The 10,555-nt window shown below is 36.5% G+C and overlaps 1 long non-coding RNA gene across 13 annotated transcripts; it reads left to right on the top strand.

Moving 5' to 3' along the window:
• The first annotated feature begins 1,852 nt into the window (after positions 1 to 1,852).
• LOC136202931 (uncharacterized) lies at positions 1,853 to 9,770 on the top strand. Of its 13 annotated transcripts, none has more exons than XR_010674664.1 (11): positions 1,853 to 2,284; positions 3,625 to 3,711; positions 3,830 to 3,883; positions 3,964 to 4,042; positions 7,072 to 7,236; positions 7,330 to 7,456; positions 8,082 to 8,584; positions 8,905 to 8,989; positions 9,085 to 9,161; positions 9,244 to 9,427; positions 9,507 to 9,770. It is a non-coding gene; the product is annotated as an uncharacterized lncRNA (long non-coding RNA). The 13 variants fall into 13 exon arrangements; XR_010674663.1 differs by having other exon boundaries at positions 3,830 to 3,897; XR_010674656.1 differs by having other exon boundaries at positions 3,830 to 4,042.
• The last annotated feature ends 785 nt before the right edge of the window (positions 9,771 to 10,555 follow it).

Here is a 10,555-nt window from a genome sequence, read left to right as displayed (position 1 = left end):
GTAGAAATTTATTAATTGTTTTAGTAATCTAATTAATAATTATATTATGGGTTCTGATATTTATCGTCCTAAGGACTGTAAATAAAAACCTACATAATAATATAAGTGTTAATTTTGTTTTTCAATTCATAAAATTTATTGATACTTAATATTTAAATATTTAAATATATTTATCATAATATATTGTTTTTTTTTGACAAAAATCATAATATATTGTTATATTTTTAATACAAATAAATATTTATTTTAAAATTAAAATTTTATTTTTTATTGAAAATATAGGAAACATATAAATAATTAATACATAATCTAGGAGAAATTTTAGAATATGCCAGGCATACCACGTGAACAATAGGATGTGGTATGCCTGACCAATAAAAAATAGACATCTGTAAAAAAAACCCTAAATATTTAATACGGCTCCTTCCTCTTCTTTCTTTCCGCTGGTTTCCCTGCTGCCGCCTCTCCCCTTTCCAATTGAACAATAGGATGTGGTATGACTGATGTTTGTAATTTCAGGCAACACCAGATTATGTGAAAGTTGTTAAAATCTTAAATTTTAATTAAGCTAAAGATAATAAATAATCTATAATTCCAGTACTGGCCAAACATAAGAAACTCTGTAAAAACACGCATTTGGTGTAAGGCAACGTCTGCTCTTGGATTGCACAAAAAATAATAATTCAACAGTGTGTAAAATCAAATCCAATTGGCACATGAAAGTTAATATGTATATATATTTATATTTACAGTGATCAGAGTTTTGCAGTTCTCTGAATTTGAAACCAGTGCTTGTAATTTTTCATTAAATTCCAATTTCCCAATAAATTCCATTGTGACTTTGTATTCCTCAGAGAAATTATGGGTTATGTCGATCTACATGTTGTAGCTTCAAATGAAAAAAAAACCAGTGTTGGCCATTGATGGAGGAGACAGGCGGTTGGCGGAGGAGAAGGGGCAGAAGTTGAAACGAGTGGAAAGAAAAGAAGGGAGAGGAAGCAACAGTAGTAATCTTTAAGTTTTTTTTAACAGATGTCTTAAACTTATTGGTCAGGCATACCACATCATATCATTGACGTGGTATGCCTGGCGTATTCTATAATTTCTCATAATCTAGGGTGCCCGTTATCCTCACTTCCTTTAAAAACAAAAGTAAAATTACTTTATTTTTCTAAACCAATGATAAATAGACAAATCACATCCCATTGTTTTAGAATTTTGGCCTAACCCCTTCCCAGCCCCTTAAACTTGTAACTTTTTTTCAATTAGCCACCTAAACTTAGAGTGTTCTCATTTAGCCACTTAAACTCAACAAATGAGACACCTTTAGCTCTTATAAGCCTACATGGCACTTACGTGTCACTTGTTGCCTTCTCAACCCCTTAAACTTGTAACTTTTTTTCATTTAGCCACTATAACGGTAAAATTTCATCACTTAAAGTATCACGAAAACCCTCAAATCCGGGAAGATTGTTTTATGGATGTCCAAATTATGGGGTTAGTTGTTTAATAACTTAATTGGTTATGATAAATTAATAACTGCATTTGACGAATTGCTAATTTTTTAAATTTTGATTTGAAAAAAGAGGCCAAAAGAGTTACAATATTTGAGTTTAAGTGGCTAAATGGGAAGACCTAAAGTTAAAGTGGCTAAATGAAAAAAAGTTACAAGTTTAAGGGGTTGGGAAGGGATTAGGTCTTGAATTTAAGTGGCTAAATGGGAAGACCTAAAGTTAAAGTTGCTAAATGAAAAAAAGTTACAAATTTAAGGGGCTGGAAAGGGGTTAGGCTAGAATTTTATACGTTCTACCTGCTACTCTCTGTACCGGTCACTCCCTATTTCTCCCTTTCTTCTCTCGATTGTTGTACGACTTCTGCTTTTCTTTTTGCGTCTCTCTCATCCACCTCTATTCAGGGGCTTCTCTTTCTTCTTCTCTCTATACATCCATCTTCAACCTCAACATACTTAAACCTCCATCTTTCACAACTAGATTTCATCCCCAATTGCAATAATTATCAAGTTTGGACACTAGTCTGAAGGCTTGAAGGAAGAAGAGGATTGGGCTTATCTTTCTTCTTCTCCTCTGCACATCCATCTTCTACTTCAACACCTAAACCCCATCGTTTACATTTAGATTCTATTGCCAATTTCAGTAATTCTCAAGTTACCAATTTTAAGGCTTGAAGGAAGAAGAGAAAAGAAGGATTGCGTTCATGATTTCAACAATGGAGGTGTAAATCGAAGTTTCAGCTAGAAAAGGCCCATCCTGTACTCCAAAAAAAGGTGAGAAATTTGAGCAATTGATTTTAATCCTATGGGATTCATTTACATTGAAATTGAAAGTCTTTAATTTGGTGGGAGAACAGACTTAGTAGGTTCCATAGGACTTCATTTAGATTGAAATTGAAGGTTCAGTAGGTTCAATAGGGGCTTCAAACAGTGTGGATGCATCCTTGATATTAAATTGCTCCATTTCTGGAACTTGGTATAGAAGAAATTTTGATCATTTTCATCAAATAAAAGCTTTCATACTCCTAGTTGTTGCTCTTCTGCATCTGGCCCGTCCTCAACACACTAAATGTGTCAACCGACATAACATGGCAAGTAATTGTCCTAGGCATATTGAGAACCCGGTTTCCTGCACTAACATAGAAAAGGGGGAAAGGGCGTGTTAGCAAACACAAGATGTACGATAGAATTAAATAAAAAAAAATAGTGTCCACCACAGTGTAGTGAAAATCTAAATAGCAACTAGATATGGTGCAAATAAGCAACAAGGGAATAATGGAATATGTAGCAGACTAGCAAATCATACAAAGCAGCAGCATACCAATTTTCAAAAATACAAATACCTGAATGAGCATAACACCTTAATATTGTATAATTTAACTCTCCTTTTGTGAAGGCCAAGAGTGAAGTATGGAAGATGTGACTCAACTTGTGGAAATTGGGATGTACTTGTTTGATATATTTCTTGACAATACACGTGTAATGCTTGTAATGGGGGGATCATCATAACTAGCTTAAAACTGAAAAAGTGAGAGGAGAAAGAAGAGTTTCATCACCTATTCCCATTATAATAACACAAGAGAGTGTAGTATTTAAGACACCTAACCTAACCTCAAAATAAAGTCAATGTATGGTCATTGCCTTATTATATCCTCCTTTTTCATTGCTAGAACTTCCTATTAGAGGTGCTCTGCCCTTTGCAAACCATGGCACATGTCATTTTCAGATATTAGCTAAACTGTTATGCATTATATTGTGAGAAACGGCTGAGGTCCTTTTGGATGTTTGTTGATGTTGTTAGATGATGTTTAGATCTAATTGAAGTGCTAATTTTCCTTTATTTGAGTAAGCATAAATGATGCAATAGAATGCTCAACTTAACCCAAGGCAGGTTGAGCTGAAGATGACATGTGCCATGGTTTGCAACCAATTTTCTAAGCTAATACATATGAATATTGTTATATGTAGAATGTAAAATTAGTTTCTATAGTAGCAAAGATATTAAAATTGAGAGCAGCATGTGTTGTTTGTCTAAATTCCTTTTATAAGTAATAATAGGTGTACGGGTTGATGATGCTAAATAACTAATTTGAGACATTTCTTTATCATTACAGTTGTTGGTTAATGATTCAAAAGCATCAAGAGCATCTCTGCAGGCCAAGCGAGAAGATATTAGAGAACTTTCAACATGCTCTCTACAAGTACACTTTAAAATAGACACTAATCCAACTTCATAATATATATGCAGATTATCAGAAGTTTTCCTTGAGCTTTGTGTACCTCATCAATGCCCTTTGCTATTTTTCATTAACATTTCAGGAATACAATAGTTCAAAAGCTGCCATGAAACTCTATGAGTTTGTATAGTGTCCGGTAAAAGTACAAAGGTGTGCTGGTAAAGTTGTTCAGATAGAGTTAATAGTTTCAAATTGACCAAAGAGATGTTGTTCTAGGGGATATTGTCATCTTTGAGTCAGGGGATCTTTTCCCAGGCGATGTGAGACTATTATCTTCAAAACACTTGCTTGTAAGGTATAGAATCTCCATATAGTGTATCTTTTTCTTGATCTTATTTTATAGATTCCTTCGTGTCATGCCTTTGTTTCCATGAAGAGCCTATTATGGAGCACATTATGACATCCTGCTCTTTGAACAGTCAGTCCTCATTAACCCGTGAGTCCTGGACAACTGAGAAAATAGCTGATACTAACGAAAAACAGAGCACTCCTTTGCTAGAGCTCAAAAACATTTGCTTCATGTATGTATAAGTAGTCCTGGCTTTCCTCTTTTTCTTGTAGAACTCAGTCTTAGAACCAAATTTAGAATGTACTTCCATTGTGAATTTCCTATATCAACACTAGTCAATTTAGCCATTCATTTTGTTACAAAGTATCAACAACAACAACAACAACAACAAAGCCTTAGTCCCGAAATGATTCGGGGTCGGCTAACATGAACCATCATATAAAACCGTGAAAATCAAGTCGTGTCAGCGACACAGATTCGCTCCCTCCACTCCGTCCTATCCACTACCATATTTTCCTCAATTCCCAATAAACTCATATCACTCTCGATCACCCTCCTCCAAGTTTGCTTAGGTCTTCCCCTACCCCTCACCACTACATCCCTTTGCCACTCTTCGGTTCTCCTAACCGGCGCATCAAGCGCTCTACGTCTCACATGGCCAAACCACCTTAGTCGGTTTTCTCTCATTTTATTCTCAATAGATGTGACCCCTACTTTTGTCCTAATTATTTCATTACGCACCCGGTCCTTTCTCGTGTGACCACACATCCATCTCAACATACGCATCTCCGCCACCGACATCTTATGGATGTGGCAGTGTTTCACTGCCCAACACTCCGTACCATATAACAATGCTGGTCTAATTGCCGTCCGGTAGAATTTTCCCTTCAATCTATTAGGCATGCCGGGATCACAAAGGAAACCCGTAGCACTCTTCCACTTCGACCAACCAGCTTTAATCCTATGAGCAACATCTCCATCTACTTCTCCATCCGTTTGGATAATAGATCCTAAATACCGGAAGCAATCCGAGGCCTGAACAACTCTCCCATCTAGGGTGATTGTCCCTACCTCCCTACTCCTACGGCCGCTAAACTTACACTCCAAATATTCTGTCTTACTTCGACTCAACTTAAAGCCTCTAGATTCTAGAGTTTGCCTCCATAGTTCCAACTTCATCTCCACTCCTTCTTTCGTCTCATCAACCAACACAATATCATCTGCAAACAGCATGCACCATGGTATACCATCTTGAAGTGAACTTGTTAGTTCATCCATAACGATGGCAAAAAGAAATGGGCTTAGTGCGGAACCTTGATGCACTCCAATCGTAATAGGAAACTCTTCAGTCTTCCCAACACTAGTACGTACACTCGTGCATACTCCCTCATACATGTCCTTTATGATGTCAATATATTTCCGCGAAATGCCTTTCCTTGTCAAGGCCCACCAAAGTACTTCCCTTGGTACCTTATCATATGCTTTCTCCAAGTCAATGAAAACCATATGCAAGTCTTTCTTCTTATTTCGATAGTGCTCCATTAATTGTCTCATTAGATGGATGGCTTCCATAGTTGATCTTCCCGGCATAAAGCCAAACTGGTTTTCCGAGATCTTCACCGTCCTCCTTAGCCTTTGTTCAATCACTCGCTCCCAAAGTTTCATAGTGTGACTCATTAATTTGATTCCCCGATAGTTGGCACAATCTTGGACATCGCCTTTGTTCTTATACAAAGGGATTAAGGTACTTTTCCTCCATTCTGATGGCATCTTATTGTTTCTCCAAATTTTGTTGAAGAACGTCGTCAACCATTCGATTCCTCTTTCTCCCAAACATCTCCAAATCTCAATAGGGATGCCATCAGGTCCTACTGCTTTCTTCAACTTCATCTTACTTAATGTCATTTTGACTTCACCCTTTTGAATTCTCCGCAGGCATTCATGATTTATCATATCGTGATGGATACTTATATCTCCAACATCTTGTTGGCGATCTCCATTAAATAAGTCATCAAAATAGGACCTCCATCGTTCCTTGATATCCTTATCTCCAACTAGGACTTTCTGGTCCACATCCTTCACACATTTAACTTTTCCGAGATCTCGCGTCTTCCTATCTCTCATCCGAGCAATTCTATATATGTCTCTTTCCCCTTCTTTCGTATCCAATCTTGTATACAGATCCCGATTCACCTTTGCTCTAGCATCTCGTATGACCTTCTTTACTTCCCTTTTAGCCTCTTTGTATTTTTCGTAGTTCTCGTCACTCCTACATTTCCCCAATAGTTTATAGGATTCTCTCTTACTCTTTACTGCTTGTCGTACTTCTTCTGTCCACCAAGATGTGTCCTTACCCGGTGGCATGCTACCTTTAGATTCCCCTAGAACTTCCTTCGCTACTTCCCTTATACTATGCTCCATCTTATTCCATATCGAATCTATATCTGAATCCATATTGCAAGTCCAAATATCTTTTTTGGTCATCTCATCCACAAATTTTTGTTGATTCTCCCCTTGCAATTTCCACCACTTAATCTTAGTCTCTACTTGAGGTGTTTGTTTTCTTATACATTTCCTACTTCGAAAATCTAGCACCACTACTCTATGTTGGGTTGTCGTACTCTCACCAGGGATCACCTTACAATCAATATAACTCTTTCTCCAAGCACTCCTTACTAAGAAGAAGTCAATTTGGCTCGCATTACCGCCACTCCGATAAGTCACTAAGTGGGATGTTCTCTTCATAAACCATGTGTTCATGATACTCAAGTCATAGGCTGATGCGAATTCCAAAATATCATTTCCTGCTTCATTCTTATCTCCAAAGCCATACCCTCCATGAACACTCTCAAACCCATCTCGCCTAGAACCCACGTGTCCATTGAGATCACCCCCTAGTACCATTTTTTCATCCCTAGGAACCTGTTGCACCACTTCGTGTATTGTCAAGTCATCTCTTAGTTCATCCTTTATCTCTCATAGCACGAGAATATATTTTCTCTAAGATTGATTTTCCTTTATAATGCTCTTTTCAGAAATGCAACTGATAGCTGTAAGCAATATGACCTTGAGGTTGCTGCTGCAAGGGTTGAAGCTGAGCAAGATGCGGCACAAAATTGCTCGGATATTAACACTAGTACAGAAATGGGCTTTAGTTTTGCTTTATTAGCGATGGTTTCTGTCTACAACTGACGCTAAAGGTCATTGGAGACGGTTTCTCGCTTAGTCTATCAGCTCTATATTTTGTTTCATTTTCATTCATTTTCTTTCACTAAGACAACTTGATTTGATAGGTATCTGGACGAGTCGTGGTTGCGGATGGCATGGCTGGCGCTGCTATGTATGAACTGGTCCGTGTTGGCCATGACACCCTAATCGGTGAAATCATTCGGCTTGAGGGGGATTCTGCTGCAATTCAAGGTTAATCTCATCTCCATACTATCTGAAATCACATCTTCACTATTTCAACTATAAATTTCCTGACATGACTTACATTTACACATTGTTAATGGATTAGGCATCCGGATAGGGCCTGTAGTTGCTTAAAGAGTGACTAATCAACCTCAAATTAGGATCATAGTGCAGTGCAATGTTAGTCTTTGGCATGATTTCAGACTTAAACCGCCGGAATTTACTTTATGTTAATAATGATCCTAATTCAATTCAAGTTCAAGCCTAGTCTTCAAATTAGACTTTGAATGGTGTATTTACGGATTCAGCTGTTCCAGTTCATCTTTTGATGTATTATTTTCTTAAATATTGACTGTGAATGAGATCTTAGAACTTGGCTGAATTGAAGAATGCAGAGATTTGAGTTGGTGTGTTGAATGATTTAGGATAATTTATTGTTTTATAGAAATTGAAGGAATGATTATATATATATACATACCACTTATACCAACAGTAGATACAGTTTTGAAAAGTAGATAACATGTTGATACTTCAATATGCATCTTTGGTTCTTAATCTGGAAAATGTATCATACACTTCATTTAATGCCACTTATACTAAAAGTAGTTGATTTATGTCTTTGTTTGACACTTAGGACGGGGCGGACTCACTTGAGGAAATTTTGCCTCAAGCATCAGACTGGGTTCTGGATATCCAAGTTTGTCCTTTACTAGGTTATACTAGGAGGATTTATTCAAACTTGTTTGTTTACTCCTGAAGTTGTACTCCTGATGTCAATTATTCTAGCAGATGTTTTGCCACCAGTTATGAAGATATGGATCAGTCATCTAATGGGTGGCTTGCTGAAATGTATAGTTGTCAGAGCGAAGAAATAAAAGCAGAGCTCCGATGTCCGTTCATCTTTCGTCATAAGCCTTTAAATCATTACTGACCTTTAACGCTGTTTTTCTTCCCTTCCCTTCCTTTTCTCTGCAATCTTTTGTAATTCAAAGGTAAAAAGATAATCTTTTCACAAAAAAAAAAAAGCTATGGTAGCTGATAAAGTCCGTGACAGGTCTAACATGACCGTTTTGCTTCAAAACAACACTCTCTCTTGTAACTCCCTTTGGATTCCAACTTCTTCTGCCACTCTTCATGGTAATTCACCTCAACTTCCACTCTTTTCTTTTCCCAATTCACTACAAAATACATGCTCTGTTTTTTATAAACAGGGGAAACGTTTTACTACAATGAAAAGGTCCGAACTTTTGCTTTAATTCTCACTTTTCATGCAAGTTCTGTTTTGGGGTTTCTCTCTTTTGGTTCACTTTGTTACATCAATTGGGTGCTTTTTGTAACTTTAATCTGTTAATGGATGTTAATTCCGAAAGAAAAAGCCAAACGAAACTAATCCTTTTTGGGCCTTTTCATAGACCAATTTAAGCTGATCTGATTGTGCAATTGTGCATACGATGTAGGTGCAGAATCAATGGTGAACTTTGAGAACGTGGGAGGAGGGGAATTGTGCATACGATGTAGCTCTAACAACTTTGTGATGAATAAGTAATGATTTTGATCCAAAACCTTCTATTTTTTTTTGGTAATGAGATGTGATTATCATTGTTTTATTTGTTCATTGTTACTATTATTATTATCAGGTTAAACCAAAGGGTGTTACAATGGCGGCATTGTTGGCAAAAGCTAGAGCAATGGTACTTGTTCTCATGTCCTTGAGGTATATTATATATTCTCCTATGTTCTCCTATCTCAGAAATTCCAGCATTACAATTGATGTTAACTCTTATGTGTTATTGCAGTTATTCCACAATTGCTTCGTCAGCTTCTATGATATGTGAAAATTGCAGGTTTTGTTTTCTGATATATTTTCAATATAGATATATGCAATGCCAGTGTTTGACATGATAGAAACTATAGTGGTAAAGAAAATGAACTTCCAACCGACTACCATGCGTCGTTTCTTCGTTTGCAACACTTATGTTGGTAAGCAATGATCAAAATGGGGTTGAGTTTTGATATGAATTATGAAACAAAGGTTTAAAAGTCTTCTTATTAAATGCAGCTTTGACAATGTTTGTTGCCATCACATTTCCTTTCTTCGGATGCTGCCTCGGATTTTTCGGTGGATTTGCTTTTGCACCAACCACATATTACGTAAGTGATGCTGAATTATTGAAAGGAATGTTGCTTACCAGCCTTGGATTTCGACTGCTGGGAATCATGAACTTGATTTTGTTTCTCAATTTGTATGCTTCTTCTACTTCCCCTTTTTGCCTCATTGTATCAAGATCGAAATTAGTAAAGAAAGAAGTTGTTGCAGGGTGAATCTGTATCTTTTAAGCGAGGCTATTGTACTACTCCCTCCGTCCCATAATATAAGTCGTTTTAGAAAGTAAATTTTTTTCCAAAAATATAAGTCGTTTTGGTTTTCCAAGAACTTTTAGTTTAGTTTTTTGGTCCAAACATTAAATATTTTGTATTGATCTATGTGCTTTTGAACATTCCAATATTTATTGCCCAATAGTGACATGAGAGAGAATTTTTTTTAAGTTAACCAATGCAAATTTATTAACTTTACTCAATATTAATTGTATTTCTTAATTTGTGTGAAAACCTCTAAAACGACTTATATTATGGGACGGAGGTAGTAATATTTTTTGAATGAAATGATACATGTTTATAAGCTTTTTGCTACTAATCCCAAATAATAAGTAAAATTGTAATAGTGATTAGGAATTTATGATAGAATTTACCAGTAAAAATTGTAATACAGATTAGGAATTTACCGACGGAGATCTTCGGTGAAGTTTAAATCAGCTATAAACATTTAGGATGGAATGCCGTCGGATTTTGGTCAGTATCTTCTTTCATGTAAGCATTTGAAAACCGACAGTACAGGCGGTTTAAACCGTGTGTAGAAAAACAACGCCAATAGAAAACCTTACCCTGCCGCCCCACTAAAACCGTCGCTAACATTAGCAATGGTAGCAATTACAACAATTTACCGATGGTTATCATAACCGTCGCTAATATTCATAGGCGGTTAAAACCGTCGCTAAAGTAGAAAAATTCTATCGGTAAAGGGTATTTTTTTGTAGTGCAAGGAGCGTC

The sequence above is a fragment of the Euphorbia lathyris genome, chromosome 8 (genome assembly GCF_963576675.1).
Source record: "Euphorbia lathyris chromosome 8, ddEupLath1.1, whole genome shotgun sequence".
Classification (NCBI taxonomy): domain Eukaryota; kingdom Viridiplantae; phylum Streptophyta; class Magnoliopsida; order Malpighiales; family Euphorbiaceae; genus Euphorbia; species Euphorbia lathyris.
The sequence above is the reverse complement of the archived record's forward strand: the minus strand, read 5'-3'. Positions and strand labels throughout refer to the sequence as shown.